Source organism: Saccopteryx leptura, chromosome 5 (genome assembly GCF_036850995.1).
Source record: "Saccopteryx leptura isolate mSacLep1 chromosome 5, mSacLep1_pri_phased_curated, whole genome shotgun sequence".
Classification (NCBI taxonomy): domain Eukaryota; kingdom Metazoa; phylum Chordata; class Mammalia; order Chiroptera; family Emballonuridae; genus Saccopteryx; species Saccopteryx leptura.
Genome location: NC_089507.1, coordinates 54,433,702 through 54,455,063, shown reverse-complemented (window position 1 = coordinate 54,455,063; position 21,362 = coordinate 54,433,702).

Here is a 21,362-nt window from a genome sequence, read left to right as displayed (position 1 = left end):
GTCGTCCCTCACCATATTGTGGTTCACTTTTTGTAGTCCCACCATATCATGGATTTTTAAATTGTATATATCTAATTTTGTATCATGGATTTTTCGCTATATCACAGGATTTTGCAGTATATAGGTATTTTTATATATTTATTATTTTAATTATTTTTGCAGTAAAATTAGCAAAATAAGTGTGTGAAAGGTTTATAAGAGTATAGATAGGTTTTATAAAACCTTAAAATATATAAAAATAATAAAATAAATAAAAGGTTGCTACTCTGCAGATTTTTGTCTATCACAGGAGGTTCTCGAAGCTAACCCATGTGATAAATGAGAGAACACTATATTCTAAATTACTGATTTGATTCTCAGCTTTATCTTCTCTATTGTTGATTCCCTGTATATTTTTCATTTCAGTTAGTGTATCCTTCATTTCTGACTTGTTCCTTTTTTATGGTTTTCATGTTCAGTTTAATGTTGAAGTTCTCACTAAGTTCCTTTAGCATCGTTATATTCATTGTTGGCACTCTGTATCTGTTAGTTTGCTTGCCTCCATCTCATTTAGTTCTTTTTCTTGTTCTTTCACTTGGGACCTTTTTCCTTGCCTCCTCATTTTGACTGCTTCCTTGTGTTTATTTGACATTTTAATTATGATGTTTCTTGCTGTGAGCTTCTTTGGAATTATCTTGTTTGGGACTCTCTGCACTTCCTGAACTTTTCCATCTTTTTTTTTTTTTCTCACCAGGTTAGGGAAGTTTTTTTTATCATTATTGTTTCAAATAGGTTTTCAATTTTTTGCTCTTTCTCTTCTCCTTCTGGCACCCCTTTGAAGTGAATGTTGGTATGCTTGTTGTTTTCCCAGAAAATCCTTAAACTATCCTTTCTTTCTTTCTTTCTTTCTTTCTTTCTTTCTTTCTTTCTTTCTTTCTTTCTTTCTTTCTTTCTTTCTTTCTTTCTTTCTTTCTTTCTTTCTTTCTCTCTCTCTTTCTCTCTCTTTCTTTCTTTCTCTCTTTCTCTCTCTCTCTCTTTCTTTCTCTCTCTCTCCTTCCTTCCTTCCTTCCCTCCCTCCCTCCTCTTTCTTTCTTTCTTTCTTTCTTTCTTTCTTTCTTTCTTTCTTTCTTTCTTTCTTTCTCTCTCTCTCTCTCTCTCTCTTTCTTTCTTTCTTTCTTTCTTTCTTTCTTTCTCTCTCTCTCTCTCTCTCTCTTTCTTTCTTTCTTTCTTTCTTTCCTTCCTTCCTTCCTTCCTTCCTTCCTTCCTTCCTTCCTTCCTTCTTTTTTGTTTTCTTTTTCTTTTTTAGCTGACTGAATATTTTCTACCTCTTTGTCTTCTAAGTTGCTGATTGTATCCCCTGCTTCATTTGCTCCACTGTCAAATCCCTGTAATGTATGCTTCCCTATTAATGTATCCTTCATTTCTGACTGTTTCTTTTTGTTTGTTTTCTATCTTTATTTTTATGTTTTCTAATTCTTTGTTTAAGTTGTCACTGAGTTTATTGAGCATCCTTATAACCACTGTGTTAAACTCTGCATCTAGTAAATTGCTTATTTTCATTTTCTTTAGTTTTTTTTTTTGGGGGGGGGAAGAAGGGTAGGGGAGTTTTGTTCTGTTCTTTTATTTGGGACAATTTTTTTTGTCTTCTCATTTTGGCGGCCTCTGTGTTTGTTTTTATGTCTAAGAGCTGCTACATCGCCCAGTTTTGGTAGAATGACCTTATGCAGTAGGTGTCCTGTGGCACAATGTCCCTGTCTCCTGAATCAGGTGCTTGTTCTCCAGGTGTGTTCTTTATGTGGGTTATATGTGCCCTCCTGTTGTAGTTGAGTCTTGTTTGCTATCGACATGTCCTTTGGAGGAACTGATCCTCATGGAGATTTTCTATGAAGACTAGACATGACTCTACTGAAGGATCTCTGATGCAGGGACTGACTATAGAGCAGGGTTTGCTTTAGTGGGGTTCTGGTGCCTGCTGGGTCTGCCTTTTAAGTGTGTTGTTTCTTGTGGTGCCCTGGTATGGTCTGAAGGTGGCCACCAGGTGTGTTCATTCTGGGAACTCTTAGAAGGGGCTCTGTTACAGCCCCAGTTCATCCCGTCTTTTCTCTCTGCCTGTGGACACCTGGTATGAGCTACGAAGTTATTGCAGATAGTTGCCGCTTGTGCTGGGCTTGGAGCTGTCTAAGAGAAGCTAAGCTGCAAGGTGAGGCTGGCTGCCATTAGTGTCAGGTTTGGGGTTGCTTAGCAAGTGGTATGGGCATGTTGATACCAGGTGATACTTGTTTGGGGTTTGTGAACCTTTGAGAGATTTTAGAAAAGTCTGAAGCCTGAGACAAGACAGGTCATTGTGTGAGAAAGCCACTGAAAACTGCTTGAGTAGGCCCACAAGTTAAGTAGGATGAGATCTTAGGGAATCACCAGGGCTGGGCAAACAGTGTTAGTCAGGTTGAGGGAGACTCAGATATGGTGCTCTCAGTGCCTGTAGGGGTGGGAGGGGCTCAGCAAAGGAAGAATGGCCCCTTCCAACACCTCTATCTGGAAGAAAACTGCCTCTCCACCTCCTTCCTCAGAGCCAAATAATTCTGTTCCTTCCTCTATGTTGCTCACGCTTTTAGAGCTGCTGTTCCAGTGCAAGAGCTCAGAGTGAGTCTATCACCAAGTAAGTCTGTGCACGAGCCCTTGAAGAAGAACACTTGGGATTCCAGCAGCATTCTGTCTCAGTCATAATCCCTGCTGTTTATCACAGCCAGAAATTAAGGGACTTCTCTTACTGGAACAGGAATCCTGGACTGGGGAACCCAGTGTGCGAATAGGATCCATCACTCCTCAGGGTGAGGACCTCCACAGCTAAAATATTCCTCTTGATTTTTTTTTTTTTGTACTTTTCTGAAGCTGGAAACGGGGAGGCAGTCAGACAGACTCCCGCATGCGTCCACCCGGGATCCACCCGGCACACCCACCAGGGGGCGATGCTCTGCCCATCTAGGGCGTCACTTGGTCACGACCAGAGCCACTCTAGCGCCTGAGGCAGAGGCCAAGGAGCCATCCCCAGCGCCCGGGCCATCTTTTACTCCAATGGAGCCTTGGCTGCGGGAGGGGAAGAGAGAGACAGAGAGGAAGGAGAGGGGGAGAGGTGGAGAAGCAGATGGGCACCTCTCCTGTGTGCCCTGGCCGGGAATCGAACCCGGGACTTGCGCATGCCAGGCCAACGCTCTACCACTGAGCCAACCGGCCAGGGCCTCCTCTTGATTTTTAACTGCCACACCTGGGTGTGGGACCAGCTTGTTCTGTGTCTCTGCCCTTCCTAACAATTTCAGTATTGCTTCTTCTTTATATCTTTAGTTATAGGAGTCCTGTTCAGCTAGACTTCAAGTGGTTCTTCTTTTTTCTCTTTTAATTGGTTGACAGGAGGGCAGGCAGAGAAACAGACTTCCATATGCGCTCCCACTGGGATCCACCTGGCAAGCCCACTAAGGGGCAATGCTCTGCCCATCTAGGGCATTGCTCCGTTGCTCAGTAACCAAGCTGTTATTGTGCCTGAAGCGGAGGCCATGGAGCCATCCTGAGCACCCAGGGCCAACCTGCTTCAATCAAGCCATGGTTGCTGGAGGGAAACAGAGAGAGAGAGAGAGAGATAGAGATAGAGATAGAGATAGAGAGAGAGAGAGAGAGAGAGAGAGAGAGATGAGAGGGGGATGGGTGAAGAAGCAGATGAGTGCTTCTCCTGTGTGCCCTGACAGGGAATCGAACCTGGGGCATCAACACGCTTGCCTGACACTCTACCACTGAGCCAACTGGCTGGGACTTCAGATGGTTCTTGATGGTTGCTTTAGAGTTCATTTGTAATTTTGATCTGGCTGTAGGAGACGGTGAGCACTGCATTTACCGACTTCACTCTCTTTACCAGAAGTTTTTCTTCATTTGTTTCTAATTTTTATAATGACCCTGGTTTTTAAGTGATACTCTTAGGGGTCAATATTTTAAATTAATATATCTGATCTATTTGGAATTCATTTTGGTGTATGGCATAAGGAATGGATCTAGACTTCATGTGCCTAGATATTTGTCTAGTAATTATTTGAAAATGATTTTAGATGATACCTTTATTATATACCAAATTTCCATATTTTTGTGAGTCAAATTTTGCATTAATATTATTTTTAATTTGTCAGTCTATTCTTGTGTTATACTCTTTTATTTATAGAAGAGTAATATGTTAAGTATAAGACCATAATCCTTTTCTACAATATTTTTCTGATTATTCTAGCTTATTTATCCTTACATAATAGCTATAAAATCACCTAATCTAGCTTTAGGGAAAAAAGGCTATTTTAAAAACTGGGATTGTGTTCCATTTAGAAACTAATTCAGAGAGATCTAGCATCTCAATTACTTTTAATCTTTATGATGTGAGCATTTATATCTTTCCATTTTTTAGATATATTTTATATATTACAGTGTTTATAGTTTTTCTTCAAGAGATTTTTCACTTGTTAGTTTTATGCCTAGGTATTTCATTTGACTTTTTTCTAATGTAAATGATGACTTCTCAGTTATCATATTATTATTAAGTGAGAGGTGGAGAGGAAGAGAGACAGACTCCTGAATGTGCCCCAACTGGAATCCCCCGCCCTCTTTGCAAGCCCACTAGAGGGCAATGCTCTGGGGCCACTGCTCCTATGCTCAAAACTGAGCCATTTCAGTGCCTGAGGCAAGGCCATGGAGCCATCCTCAGCACCCAGGGCCAAATTTGTTTTTTTTTTTTTCTTTTTTAATTTTTATTTTAGAGAGGAGGGGGAAGGGAGAGAGAGAGAGAGAGAGAGAAGGGGGAGGAGCAGGAAGTATCAACTCCTATATGTGCCTTGACCAGGCAAGCCAGGGTTTTGAACCCAGGGCCAAATTTGCTCGAACCATTTGAGCCATGGCTACAGGAAGGGAAAAGAGAGAAAGAAAGAGAGAAGGGGAGGGGTGGAGAAGCAGATGGTCACTTCTCCTGTGTGCCTTGACCAGGAATCAAACCCAGAACTTCAAAACGCCAAGCCAACGCTCTACTGTCGAGCGAAACTGGCCAGGGCATTCAATGATCATTTTCTTACTCGTAATTTTTACATATTTGAAGTCTTGGTTTCATGTTAATTTTGTTTCTTGGTATTTTATAAATTATTGCTTTTAGTACTAATTTATTATTATGAGTCTTATAGATAAGCTTTCATAACATCTGTAAAATAGTCAATTTTACTTCTTTCTTTTAAATTATTATATATATATATACTTAAATGGCTTTCTCATGTTTAATTATATTGGCTCAAACCTTCAGTATAATGTTAAATAATAAGAAACATAATGGACATCCTTGTATTGTTCTTCATTTTAGTAGGAATGCCTGCCAAGTTTCTCCATTACATCGAATGCTGGCTTTTGGGTTGAAAAATATATATAATTACCATCCTAAAAAAGGGGTTTATCAATTTCTGTTTTATAAAATGTTTTCTTATAAATTAATTTATGTTAAATACCTTTCTGACTATTTATTTATTTATTTGCATGAAAATTTTAATGCAATGTTGAGAAACAGTATAATCATTAACATTATTATGATTCCCTGGTAACAATCAGAAAATGAGTTTACCTTCCCACTCTAGACTGCTATTTCCAGCAGCAGGCCTCCTAAGAGTCTTGGTTTAGAAAAGCCAGGTCTTCATATTTGTAATGTCAATAGACATCGGACCATTGCCTGAAGGCTCAGGCCTGCCCTGTGAGTGCAACTGCTTTGATATCCAATCTCAGTATGTGGCAACTTTGTCTGTTGTTCTAATTATTCTACCTAGTATGCTCTCTGCTTTGTTGTTGGGCTAGTACTTGGTTATGAGCAACACAGTGTGAAAACAATGTAGGCATAATCAAAGGCCTGTTTCACTTGCATGGCCCCAAACTCCTTTTAACATCACTACCTGGCTGTAAAGGATCTTCATTCAGTGTAAAGCACCAATGGCTTATAGCCATGTATCGTATTTTTCTGTACTGTATCTTTGGCCACATATGAACCACCATCCTTTTTCTGGATGCCAGCCTTTAAGTAATCAAATTCTGTTCCCACATAATTCAAAAAGTTCTATTAAGAGACCACCATAGTTGCATTGGGGATGCAAGCATCTTCTCTGGTATATAACTGGAGGGAACTGACTGCCACTAAAAAGAACCAATTCCACCTGTAAATACTTGACTAAGGTTCCTTTGCAATAAGAAGTGTTTCAATACTAAAACCAAGTACGAGAATATGGATTTTCTTTTGGTAAAATCTTTGATTATTTTCACTGCTCTCATGCCATTCTCTATATTACAGCTGGTTATCAATTTTCCTTTAGTAAAAAAAAAATTGTTAATTTAATAATGGGTAGAGTTGCTTTCCTAGAACTTTCACCGAATCCTCATCTGCAACTTTATGTTTTTGAATTGCTTCTTCTAGGATGATGATCTTTATTAATAGATTTTCTAATGTTGAAATACTCACTTGATCTTGACATAATGTTGGCTTCTGTTTGCTAACATTTTTATTTAAGATTTCACATCTACATTTAGAAATTATATTGGTCTACAGTTTGTGTGTGTATGTATTATCAATGTTAAACTCAACTCTTGAAAAGAATTAGAAAGTTATACTACCTCATCAATGCCCTGGCAGAGTAAAAACATCATTAAGATTATTTGGTTTTTAAGGTTTTGTAGAATTCCTCTTTCATACCAATTGTTCTGATGACTTTTGTGGGATGAGAGGCTCTTTGACAACTTCTGTTAGTTCTTCAATGAAAACTGAATTGTTTAGACTTTGTACTTCTATTGTATCTAGCTTCTTAAATTGTATTTTCTTAACAAGCTATAAATTTCATCTAGTTTTTAAAAATTAAAATGCATATAGTTTGCAATAGAAGCTCAAAGTATTTTAAAACCCTTCTGATGGATATTTCCCCCCTTTTAAAAATTTTGTATATTTATTATTCTGTCTCCCTTTCTAAGCTGATAATTTGTCTACCTGGTATTTTTCAAGAAACAACTTTTTGTTCTGTTTTCTAACTCAGTTAATGTTTACCTTTAATAATTTCTTCCATTCATTTTATTTTGCTTTACTTTATTGGTCTTTTTCTATTATTTTGAACTGCATGCTTTATTTTTGTTTATATTTTATTGCTATATATATTTAATATTATGAATATCTTTGGGTGCCTTTTTAGCTATGTCCCATAGATTCTGAATATAGGTCTATATGGGTTTGAATTCCACTCTTGGTACCAATACATGTATTAGTTTTCTATTGCTACCTAACAAGTTAGTACCAACCAGTAACTCAGTCCAATATCCATTTGTTATTTCACAGTTCCTGTAGGTCAGTTGTTCAGGCACAACCTAGCTGGGTCTCTCTGTTTAGGATGTCTCAAAGCTGCAATCAAAATGTTAAGTGGGCCCTGGCCGGTTGGCTCAGCGGTAGAGCGTCGGCCTGGCATGCGGGGAAACCGGGTTCGATTCTCGGCCAGGGCACACAGGAGAAGCGCCCATTTGCTTCTCCACCCCCCCCCCCCTTCCTCTCTGTCTCTCTCTTCCCCTCCCGCAGCCAAGGCTCCATTGGAGCAAAGATGGCCCGGGCGCTGGGGATGGCTCCTTGGCCTCTGCCCCAGGCGCTAGAGTGGCTCTGGTCGCGGCAGAGCGACGCCCCGGAGGGGCAGAGCGTCGCCCCTGGTGGGCGTGCCGGGTGGATCCCGGTCGGGCGGATGTGGGAGTCTGTCTGACTGTCTCTCCCCGTTTCCAGCTTCAGAAAATTACAAAAAAAAAAAAAAAATGTTAAGTGGACTGCATTCCTTTCTGAAGTTTGAGGTCTTTTTAAAGTTTTGTGTAGTTATGTGATATAATTCAGTTCCTTGTGATGTTAGGACCATAGTCTTCCACCTTCTTGCTGTCAGCCAGAGACTGCACTCAACTCCTGTAAGCCTCTGCAGTCACTTGCCATGTGAATCTTTGAGATCTTCCCACACAGTTTACTTCTTCAAAGCAGTGGAGGGCAGTTTTTCACACCAATCTGCTAAGACAGAATCTGAAATAATATATCCTCATCAAGAGAGTGACTACCCATTATCTTTGTCATATTCTATTGGCTAGAAGCAAGTCACAGGTCCAACCCAAACACAAGGTAAGGAGATTATACAAAGGTGTGACCTATCTGGATTCAGGTTAAGGATGTACCAGCAATATATTTGTAGGTAATTTGGCTTTTCTCTCTAGCTGATCTTAAGAACCTTTCTTTGTTTTTAGTGTTTTGCACCTTCACTATGATGGTTTTGGTGCAGAACTTGTTGTTCCACTTAGTTCTATCTACTCACACACTCATTGCTTCTTGTATGTGCCCTGACCAGGGTTCTAACCCATCAACATCATGCCAGGATGATGCTTTATCCCTGAGTCATTTGGCCAGGGCTCCTTATGTTTCCTGTAACCAGATTTGTATTTTTCAATATTTCTGAGAATTCTTAGGCATTGCCTTTTCAAATGTTGTTAGGAGATCGCTTTCAATCTGGAACCAGATAAATTTAATTTCATGGTTTAGATTATTGTGAACATATGAATAATTTGAATTTGAATTCTACATTTGTATGAGAGCAGTTTTTAAATTTTTAATTCTAAAAGGAGACTATTATTAATACTGTTATTATTATTATTTTTTTTGTACCCACAGTTCCAGGGACAAATAGATTTCCTTTTACTTCCCTGACCCAGTAGGCTAATTTTCTCAGTCTACATTTTCACAGCAGGATTATTTTATTTGGTTGTACTAGCTTTGTGCAGGGGCAGCAATTCAGTTACCTTATTTTGGGCAGGTCCTAGGCTTTGTGTACTGGTTCTCCATGTGCAGCCATTGATTCCCAATGATCCATGTTTCCGGGATTGTAATTCACCCCCAGGGCTACCCATGTTTTCCACTTGCACTTACTCTCCTAGTTTTAGCTTATGATTCATTCTCTTTTTTGGTTGGTTTGGTTATGTTTGATCTTTGATGATTTTTTTTTCACCTGCTTGTGAGTCAGAAATTAATTTAATGTTATTTTTGTCATTATTTACTCAGTATCTTTATGTTTTACAGTGGGAGGAAATTTTAGGACGTAGCCATATTTGTGAAGTGGTAGTGCACATTTTTTTAACCGTTTTTCATTATCACTCAGTCCAGCCATGGCTTTCTTCTGAAGACTCAGTGGTATGCTTTGTTTTATTCATCCTGGATAGTCATCTTGGATCTCTAAGCTTTTCCCTCAGCTGGTGTGTCTTTCATCTTCCAGTAAGTTCATCATAGGACAGACCTTTCATTTGTTCATTGTTTTCAAAGAGGGAGAACATCTTTTAGAAATATTTTTCATACTTAATCCTTTATTATGGAGGCAGGAGTAGGGAAATTGGGTTGGTACTATCAGTATTTAAAGTATCTTATTAAAACAATTATAATATTTTTATTAAATTTACTGGAGTGACATTGAATAATAAAATTGTATAGGCTTTAGCTGTACAGGTCTATAATCTGTACATTGTAGTGTGTGTTCACCACCTCAAGGCAAGTCTTCCATCACCATTTATCCTCCCTCCCCTTTTAAGATATAAATTTATTTTGTCACAACTTTTCTTCTTAGGTATATAACAATCCAATCTTGACCTTATAAATCTGAAAATTAGAACAAATATTTTTACCAACTACTAGGGACAATTTGTTATATCCTGAATGTGAATATATTATGATGTGAATGTATCTTAAAGGGCTTTATCTGTGACCTTTTTTAAATCTTCTGCACTGCACAGCTATTTCTACCTATACAATGAAATAAAGTGCTTAGGATATATCCAAATTTTAGTGTACATAAGGATATTTAAATATGCTTGATAAAATTGCTTATTTTCTACTTACATATCTATTCTGCTTCCTTAATGTAGATAACACTATAATTTTTGCATTTTTAACAAGCACCCTAGGTGAATCTAATACAGAAGGACTAGGGATCATACTCCAAGCAGACCTGTAGTAGTATATTGATTCAACAAATCATTCTAAAATCTCTTTCTTCTCTTTTATGTGTCTCTGTCACAATGCTTTCAACTTTAGGAGGTATCAGAAGACTGGCAACATATTGAATTGAACTGGATTTTAAATTATAATTTACCTACCCACTGATTACTTCCAGTCCTAGATTAATTTGTTTCATGTTCTGGGTCTCTGGAATTTTTCTGACTTGCACATTTTTATTTTATTATGTTTTTAATATTGAAGCTATAACTTATAATCTTGACATTTGGTAACCTCCTTAGAGATATTTAAATGTCTTTTATTGGCTATATACCCTTACATTTTATTTTTCCAGGTTGCTATCAGTACTTTTTTTTTCTTGTTCTTTTCTCTTTTTGCAGCCATATTATTGAGGTTACATGCATGCAGCAGTTTTTATTTCTTTTTCTTTTAGTCATGCTTAGATATATTTTACTATGCTTTTCTTTAGTTATTCTATGATTTTTAATTCAATTTTTCATTATATCTCATCTACCATAACATATATAGTAATGTCCAATTTGTACATCAAATGCAATTAATGAATGTAATTTATAAGATTTATACACTTGCTATTTTATCATCAGATTTATTTGCCTTTTGCTTAATACAGTTTTGTAACTTTACTAGTATACCTTTCTTGTTTGTTTTCTTAAATTTCTATCATTTAGCTAGTGTTAAACTGAAAGGATCTTAATTTGATTTTCAGAAAACTTTGATTTTTTTCTTTAACTTATTATAAGTGTATGGTAAAATAGACATGGAATAGGACCTCAGAGTAAGTTATATCTGGCCACTGTGAAGACAACAGTAAAACATTCTACATTATTATGGAGTTTGCTCTGTAAAAGAGAAGAGATTAACAGCACACGGAGTCATTCGTATCCCATGCCTTTCTTGTTCAAAATTAAGTCTAAGGTGATGATTTGCTAGAAAATCTCAGCAGACACTGGGACAATTGGAGTGGCCCGAGATATTAAATCTAGTGGCTTAAGATGTCATCCTACTGGAGGAGGGAGGAGACTCACACAAAACATTCAACATGAGCTAGATGAACCACGGCCTGTTTTCTTTGTTAAAGACTTTTAGCAAATTTACCTCATAGTGAAAGGGAAGAATACAACCATCCAGGGGCTTTCTGGAGCCTGTCTCCTGCTCTCCAGTAGCCACAACCAGGTATCTTGGAGATTTTGCTGCAGTGCTTAGGCATTTGGGGCAAGAGCTCACCCTCTGAGAAAAGTAGCAAAATGCGCTGGGAACCAGAGGAGACTGGAGGAAATAACCTCAGACTAGCACAGAAACAACTGTAACCAGAACCTCGTTTGGGAAGGGAAAAAAAAGATGCAGTGGACTTTCAGCCCTGCTTTTATTTATTTACTTAAAATTTCATTTTGTTATATTTAATAAATCTGCAGTTCAACTGACTACCAGAAATGATTATTCTTATGGCTTGTTTGGGTTCTTCATGAAATTATACAATTGATACTGAGGTTTGTTTGTTTGTTTGAATCTAGGAAATTAAATGTAGAATATCAGCTACAGGAATTATTTTAAATACATACATACATACATTTATTCATACATACATACATAATCTAGGAATGGCAAATTCTAAACCACTACTAAGTGTTTTTTTTGCCTTTCTGATTCCCCTAAAATTTTCAGTGTTAAAGCATATATTTGACAGGTAATCATCAATTATCATGCATATATTATATATCTGTCTACAAGGGATCTTAAAATTATAATTAATATAAGAGTTGCAAATGTATGATTATTAATGCCTTTTGTGGAGAAGATGGTTTTAACATCTTAAGTCTTCAAGATTTCTCTACAGTTCTATTTTGGATTTGCTCAGTGAAACTTATTGGTTCTCTTTTCTGGATTTTTCAATGGCGATCATTTACCAATGTATCTCTGTAGGTATGTCAAAACTAGCTTACTGCAACTTAAAACTGCATGTTTCAAAAGAAAAAAGGGCAAATGTTCATCATGAATATTACCAAGAAAGCCCACATTTGAATATTAAATCTTTGAGTGGAGGACTTTGCTCATATTTTATACTTTTTGTAGTAAAGTATAAAACTTGCTTATTTATACTTCAAATCTTATTTTGAAATTCAGAACATTGTATAATAATTATGTGCTTTTTTACATCTATATATTTCCCTCTTAGATAAAGACACCATAGAAAGTAAATGCATATATCTTTACCTTGAGTAGTAAGAACAGAGAAAGGAGAAAAGAAAATTTAGATTTGTTTTCAAAATGTAAAGTTTTTAAGTGGAATAAGATACTAGACATGAGATAGGTGGAACCTTGGTTCTGATCAACATTCTGTCCCTAATTCTGATCCCTTCAGCTCAACTAATGTTTTTAGAGTTTGAAGCACTCTCTGTTTTACTTCATTAGAGTTTTGCTAGGCCAAGTATAAGTGAGGAATAGGGGGAATAGTTTGGAATTTGCCTTCCAAGTATCCTTTTCCTATTCATCTAGCTCTCTCTCTATCTCTCTTTCATCTCTTTCTCTATATATCTGTTTCCATTTTTTCCACTCAATCTCCTGATGATAAAGCTGTTAGAAATTCCATGCTTTATAAAATTAATTTTTAAAAGAAGTCAAGTGGGCACCAAATGGCAAATTTTGTACAATTAAGAACCTGCAGAAAAAAGGAGTTTATAATATCTCAGGTTCTGGTCCAGAGTGGTATATTTGAAGAATTGAATACAAATTATTGTTAATAATGAATCAATTTTGTTGATAATGGCTTGACAGTAATAATAACAATGTATATTAGTGATAACAGCTAATATTTATTCAGTGCTTCTTATGATACGCCATTTATTTCACTTGTATTAGCTTATTCACTCCTGCAATAATCCAATAAGTTAGGTGTTATAATTATCCACATTCAAGGAAATTATAACTGTAAAATTTATCTATTTTACCATAAAACTTGTTTATTAACAGGTAATAATTTCAGTGATGAACCAGTGTTGGAGCAGTTATTCCAAGTACAAATGCATAGGCAGACTAAATGACATTTAGGATGCTACTAAAAAATAGAACACTGATGTTTTATTTTTATATTTAAGAAGTTTTCCCTTATTCTCAGGTAAAAGTGAATGTAGTAGGTATAAGTTGCAACAGACTTAGAAAAAAGATAAGTTAATATTTAATAGATTCAAAAAGGTCGACAGACATCAATTCAAATTCTGACTTTGTTTCTGTCACTGTCTTTCTCTTTGTCTCTCTCCCTTATTTGTATTTCTCTCTGTGTGTATTTCTCCTTATCAAAATCTCTCTCTTTCTGTCTCTCATATGTATATAATAGATTTCTGAATACATTACTCAATATTCTAAACCTCTGCTTCCACATTCATAAATGTAAGTATGACAATATATTTCACAGTGTATTGTGAAAATTAAATTTGATAATACAAGTAAAATTTTACCCAGAGTCCTTCTTACATAATACATTATTTTTCATTTCTGCCACTCAATCATATATACTGGGCCAATTTTTCCCATTAATTTTATGTATCTTTCCCAATTATCAATATATTTTATTAGCATTATTATTATTTTTTAACTAAAATGCAAAGCGCTCATTCACCTACTCAGGCATCAAGATGGAGATAATATGAAGAAGCTCTCTAAAAAATAAAATAAAATATATAAATTGATAAAATCTTTAAAAACTTTTAAACTATTGATTGAGTGCCTACTATGTTATCATGCAGTAAGCAAAGTACTGAGGAAATAGAGGTGAACTAAAAATATGATCTGTGCCTACACAGAGCATATAATTTAACAGAAAATATAAGCATTAATTTCAAAGAAGTACAAGGACTTTTGAGAGAACAGACAGCTGAAGTGCTATAATCTAGTCTAGAAAGTAAATGGAAATTTACAGAAGAACGGAGGACCCGCTATTTCTTGTAATGGAGCTATATAGTAGTTGAGCATATCTTCCCATTGTTTCCTCACACACTTATGGGAAGTTAGTTGCTCAGAGGGATGGTGGGTCTTTATTCATAAAAGTTTTTTTGTGTGACTACCTGTTAAGTGATTTTGAGAAGAGGTAAACACAGCAAGAAAACCAAACAGCTATTAAGGGGTTATTGGGAAATAAGGTAAACTTATTTAAGAAAGGCATTAGCCTGGCAGGGTCAGTCAGTTTGTTAGTGTTGTCCTGATACACCAAGGTTGCAGGGTTGATCTCTGGTCCAGACACATACAAGAATCAACCAAGGAATGTGTAAAATAAACAGAACAACAAACTGATCTCCCTCCTTTTCTCTCTCTCTCTAAAATCAATCAATATTAAATAAAAGAAAAGGCATTAGTGGTGATCTGAAATTTCCTTCTATTTCAGATTCAGAAACCATCTAAGTTGGACTTTGTCTTCACTTGAGGTGATGGTTGTTTCTAGATGCACCAGAGGGTTATCTGTGTTATTATTTTAAACTCCTAGAGGACAGTCATACAAATTTTGGTGGGTAACGTGGCTCGGCGGTTGTGGCTGTTGACTCACATTTTAATGGTTAGGGTTCTAGACCATCCATGATCCACAGAGAAATGGCTAGTGCAAAGAACCCCAGTCTCAACCTGCATGACAGATGGTTGAGCAAGACTGACTTTGGAAGGTGTTGCTGTCAGGTGGATCCTCAGAGGTTGAAGTAGGAGCCACATTCAAGCCTCCAAACAGAATCCAGATACATAGAAATTATAAAACGTTGTTATGCAAAATAAAACACCACTGTTCTGTGACCTGTTAGGCATTTCATGAAAAAGGAGGGGAAGGGGAAGATTTCCCTTGGTTTTGTAATATCGGGAAACATCAAGTAAAAACAATCAGGATTTTTCACTCTATGATATATGAATGTGTGCTGTGATTCTTAGCCTCATTTATGGTATGCAACATTTCCCAAAAATAGTTCACTATAGGCTCTAATAAGAACTTAATACATCCATCAGTGTTCATACCCAGTTTAGGAAAGTCTACAAGAAACTCTTGTGGCCTGGTCTTGGTTACGGTGACATTTTTATTCCTTGGCATCTATGAGATCCTAATCAGTCTATCTTCATCAGTCTGACGCAGTGCCTTTGACCTACAGCTAAAACCAGTCCTGGCTTGTCAAAGGAACTGACTGAATCCAGACTGAGTGTTTTTTATCAAAGGATGTCACACGCAAACTTTTAGAACCTTTACTCTCAGGAAGTCTTTAAGGATTGCATCCAAAACAAATGAAATGCCTCATGCTCTAGCTGTAGTCACGTACTTCTTATTCTGACCTCAGTAGCAATTCAGAGCAGCTGATCAGTATTATATTATCATTCTCACATATTTGTTTACTTTTAGCGAATCACCCTTTAGTTGTTTCTTTGTGAATTATAAATGATTTTAGTTGCTTTTATACCTGTCACATTGAAACAAACACTTGTTTCATTTCTGGCATATAACCCTACCCATGTCTATCTGGTGATATCAGCCCTGTTAAGAATGCATTTTGTTCAGAGTTGTGTTCAAAATCTTTCTATAAACTTTTTTTGGAAGAAATTTGTATATTCTGGTAACACTTCCTTAGCTGTGTTTAAACTTCAGTCTCTTCATGGAATGGCCACTGATTTTTGTGACTAAGGTTATTATTTTTATTCCTGAATTAGGGTTGCCAGACAAATTAAAAGATGCCCAGTTATTTGAGTTTCAGATAAATAAGGACTAATGTTGTAGTATAACTATGTCTTGTATGCTAAAAAATTACTTATTGTTTACCTGAAATTCAAATTTGACTGCAAATCCTCTATTTTTATTTGCTAAATCTGGTAACCCTGATAGGATTATTTGAAGAGCACTCATTTATAGGAGCAAGCATTCTCCTGTTTTCAGTCTTAAATGAGTCCTACACCTTTTGTACACTTATACCAGAAGAAGAACATATTCCAAAATAATTGAACAATACCTCTTGTTGGCTTAATGTTGCTATTGCCATGGTTTGAAAGAGATTTTTTTTTACCTACCACAGCGGAAAGCTTAGGAATCATAGATGTCACTATGTTCGTGTAATCTTAGACATATTTCTTAATTTCTCTGAATGTTAGCTTCCTCAGCTATGAATGGGAATAACAAAAAATACTTTATAGGCTTGTGACAAGGATGAGAATAATTTAATTATTGTAATGGGCCTGAAACAACACATCCCCCAAATGTTGGTGCAATGACAATATGCAGCAGGTGCTAGGCACCAGGGATGTGACAGTACAGTAGACAAAATCCCTGTAGAAAATGAACAAGTAAAGGAACAAAGAAGCAAGGGGAGTTTAAATAATGGTAAGAGCTAGGCAAACAATTAGTCCAGTAAACATGAAGGGCCATTCGAAGGAGGCATGCTGCTTCGAGTGGAGGATGAGGAGGGTCACCAGGGTCAGCCTGATGGCAGCACTTAGACAGAGGTTGAACTTAGAGCAAGAGCTGGACTTGAGGAGAACTGTGGGCAGGGCATTCAAGGAAGAAGCAATTATAAATGCAAAAGCAGAGAGAGCTTGGCTTGCTAGAAAAGCTGGGGGCAACGGAGGGTTGTGGGTAAGAAACCAACAGCAGGGCTGGGACATGAAGGCAGGACAGATTTCTAGAACATTGTTTCTCAAACTACCCATGGTGGAGGACAACTTTTATTCCTGATACTTTTACAAAATACAATGAAAATTACCATAAAATAAAATAAAGAAAAAAGCACATACAAAATACAAGCCTGCATTTTCTGATTAAATCCAGCATCATAAAATCATATTTCAGTAACTGTTATCAGAACCAATAGAACAGATTTAAAAAAATTACAAACACAGATGCACATTCATAGACAGTGTTTCTATAGCTGCTTAAAACAGGAATTCGGTAAGTAAGATGTGACCACCAATCATGTGAACGTTGTCACAAAGTCAAAATGCTGTACACGTTTCTTATTTTCACTTTTGCAGATGGGCATGGCATTGGTGCCTGGACCACACTGTGCATCCTGGGCCACTGCTCCAGCAAGAGAAAGGCAGAGGTCATAATAGCCATGACAAGAAGTCAAGATTTAATTCTAAGTGCTATCCAGACTGTAAATTAATGCTAATATAAAGAATGATAATAATGAAAATGTGTTTTTCAAGTCAGCTGTGAAGAACATGGGATTTTCTTTATGCTATACTTCACAGAGGCTTGGGTCTAAGCAGGGTGAGTTGATTATGGAAGATGCCCACATTCCAAGGTTCCCCCGTTTCTATAACACCAGCAGATTCTTCCCTACCCTGGTGTGCTGGAAAGGGAGAGCTACATGGGGAACCAGGAGAACTTGATTCTAGTCTGGTTCTGCCTAGCAGCAAGGTTAGGCAAGTTTCTTAACATTTCCAGGTTTTCGTTTTCATATTTGTAAAAGATAGGATGGAGGACTAGCTAATATCTCTCATACTCTGGAATTATAAAATTTTATAAATATGTGATTCCAGTAGTCTTTTGTTTAGCAGTAAAATAAGTTTTTCAGAAAGAACTTGCTAAATTAAAATCAAATTAATAATAATTTTAAATTATTTTAATCACACCAAAGTAGTTTAAATCAAATTAATCAAAATAAATATAAAATCAAAATAATTGGATTTTTAAAGGATTTCATTTTTATTCATTTTAGAGATAGAGGAGAGAGAGAGAGAGAGAGAGAGAGAGAGAGAGAGAGAAGATGGGAGGAGAAGGAAGCCTCAACTCCCACATGTGCCTTGACCGGGCAAGCCCAGGGTTTTAAACTGGCGACCTCAGCATTCTAGGTCAATACTTTATCCACTGCGCCACCACAGGTCAGGCAATAATTGGAATTTAATGGAATGAAACTGCTAGAAATTTCTGAATAGCTTAAGTTTCTACTAATTACTGTATCTTGTCTCTACACTGGTGTTATAGACCTAAAAGAGTTCATCTACCTGGAGCTGGCAGAACCAAACACTAAACACGGAGAATTGCAGTGGGGAAATATTGGCTATTTTATTATGAATGGCTCCATCCAGGAGAAGGGAAGCTAATGCTCAAAAGCCTGAACTCCCCGATGACATGTAGGTTATAGATTAGACAGGGCAGTATCACAAGACACTATGGATTAGGGCAGTGGTTTACAAACTTTTTAAAGTTGGGGAGCTATTAAAATCCTACAAATAATTATAGGCATACTATATACAAATTTCTGAGAAATATGTTATAGTAAGTCAAATATTAAAGAAAAAAATATAAAGTCCAAGCGTGCTTTTATGGTAATTAAACAAAATAAATACAACAAAATTAAATTTATTCTGACATTAAAAAACATTTTTATGTTACATTTTTTGAGTTATGCTTTTTAAAATTCATAAAAAAGAGGGATTAAAAAATTAAAAAATGACAAAAAAGTTATCTTTATATATATAGATATATTCTTAGTAAGATTTAGTACATTCAGCAGGTCCTGGAGCAAATGTGTTAAGTTTTTTAATTTTTGTGTTTATGAGAAACGCGAGTCTGATGTATCCTATTGATTTCTTCAATGTTGGGGCATATATTTGAAAGGCAAACTCTCATTTCCTTGTCAATACAATAAAGAATTCCTCTCTTTTTACTCTTAATTGTGTTGAGGGTAGAAAATCCTAATTCACATAAATAGGATGTTGAAAATTGTAGTAAAATGTTCAAAGCTTTTTTAGATGTTGCTGCATATTCTTTTATAGAAATCCAAAAAGCTTCAAGAGACAATTCCTTATGTTTAATCATCATCCAAAACCCCCACCATACATATTATCCTAACTTTATACCAAACAAAGGATAGAAGAAACTTGCCTCCAGTCTTTCCTGGGAACATGGGGGGTAGTGTAAACAATTCAGCACCACAGCTTAACAGCCTTTTGCAACCTAATCAGGCAAGTGAGGTGTGTGTGTGTGTGTGTGGGGGGGGGGGGTTGAGCAGACTGTTAGTTTATAGCTAATTCTCCACACCTCTATCCCCCAAAAATCTAAACTCTAAAAACCCTGTGGGTTTTTTGGTCCCCAATAGGCACATATTTCTCTAGAATACCATGGGGCATACTTGGAAATCTTCTAGGGCACACCAGTGTACCTTGGAGCACACTTTAGAACCACTGGATTAAGGGTTTGGGTCTTCTAGAAACTGATTGGTTGGATTCGAAGTAAGGGTAATAAATAATTTCTTCAGAATTTGAGGACAGCTCTGAGGTCTTTTCCAGCATTCCTCTGTCCAGTCTTATAGGAAACTAGCCAGGGAGTCACTGCACTTTAGGGCTTAGGAGCTGAAACATAATTTAGGTCACGATGTGATCTCTAGCTTTCCAAAGCCCAGGCTGTCTGACCATTAGTCATGTCCTGGCTCTTGTCACCTGCTGCCTCCAAGGCTGCTGATATCCAAGGAAAGGTTAGGTCTCTGAGAGGTGGAGAGAGAGATAATTTCTGGAACTAGGATTTAAAACTAAATTTAATCAAATGATGATAAAGACCATTAGTTTCACTGGGTTTAATCTTATTAGAAATGAGTTTCCAGAATCCTCAGGTCAGGTTATCTACAGATTCAGAAATTATTATTCGTGTTCTTCCTAACATTTTTATTCTTATTCCAGTATTCTTTATCATGTTTCAGATTTTAGGCTTATTGAATTCGATATAAGGTCTCTGTGGTAATTCAGGTAGGTGCCAAAAAGTATAATAAGCAATTCTTCCTAGAACATTTTAAATGTAAATTTTAAAGGGATTCAGATAAAGATATTCTGGAAATTTTCATTCATCAATTAAATGCTTATATGCCCTGGCCGGATGCTTGGTTGGTTGGAGTGTTGTCCCAATATGCAAAGGTTGCAGGTTTGATCCGTGGCTAAGGCACATACAGATAATATTTCTCTCTCTCTCTCTCTCTCTCTCTCTCTCTCTTTCTCTCTCCCTTCTTCACTCTCTAAAATCAATAAATAAAAATTTAAAAAATCAAATACTTATTAAACACTCTGTGAAATACTGGAATAATATAAAAATAAATGCTACCCAACCATGCCCATAAAATGATTTGTCTGGGGAGAAGAAGCATTCAAAGCTGGTCAACTTCAAAGGTAAAATTCTTTAATTGATAAAAGTATTTATACTAAATGCTATGAGAACCACGGGACTGGAATGGCTAATTGCTGAGGAGAGTTAAGACAGGAGTTTTGGGGGATACCAGAATGCATCCTGAAGGACGACTAGAATGGATATTTTAGTCAAGAGGAGCAGCTTGTCCCTAGATCCAGCAGGGGACAGATGCATGGGAGAAGGCAGGTAGTTCTGAGAAGTATTTGAAGGCAACTGGCCTGGTACTAGCATTGTATTTTGAAGACTCTCCTACATGTTACCAAGTTTGAAAATTATGTTGTAATAGATAAGAATAGACTTTAGGTGATTTAAGCAGAGAAATGAGCAGAAGAGTCAGTCACTGAGGGCCAGTAGTGTTAGGCATCTTGCCAATAGTATCTCATTTAATCTCAATCAGTCTTCCAGGTTTGACTTTCCTAGTTTACAAATGAATAAATTGAGACTCAGAGAGGTGAGTTAACTTCCCCAAAGTAACAGAGCTTAGTAAGTGGCAGAGCTTGCATTTGAATCTATTTGACTCCAAGTTCTGAAGGACAAACTTTATACTTCAGCACCAGGCCTCCAGAAGTTGCTGGTGGGAAAAGTTTTTTATCAGTCTTTGCCCTCAGGCCACCCAACTTCTAATGTTGCCTTCAAAAGGTTAGTGCTCAGGATGTTTTCTGTGCCAGGGGATGGGAATTTACCTAACATTAGAATGCCTGTCCCTCTTTATCAACAATGGCCTCACGGGGTCTGCCTTCAGACTTTTCATCCGTTCCAGCAGGTCTGGCAGAGCTGTTCACAAGCTACACGGACAAACTTAATTAAATTCAAGTGAGTGTTGTTACGAAGACCTGACAGGAGCAGTTGTGTGAGGCTGAATAATTGAGTTGTGTGGGGTTTTGTTTTGTTTTTATTTTTCTTTTTTTTCTTTGCCTTCTTGGTGGTAGGCTTTTTTGGGAAGGGGGGTTGTTTTGTTCTCTTTGGGTTTCTAAAGATGACCCTGACACTTTTCATAAAGCTGTTTTCTAGTAGGAACGCCCTCCATCAAAGAGACGCATTATGGTTGCCAGGCTACCGTGAGAAAAGAGAACTCCAAGTGACAATGCCGACCTTTACTTGGAGTATCCAGGGTCTATGCTGCTCAGTACAAAAGTACCTCCCATAGACCTCACAGCTAGAACTCCACAGTGTCACTACCTG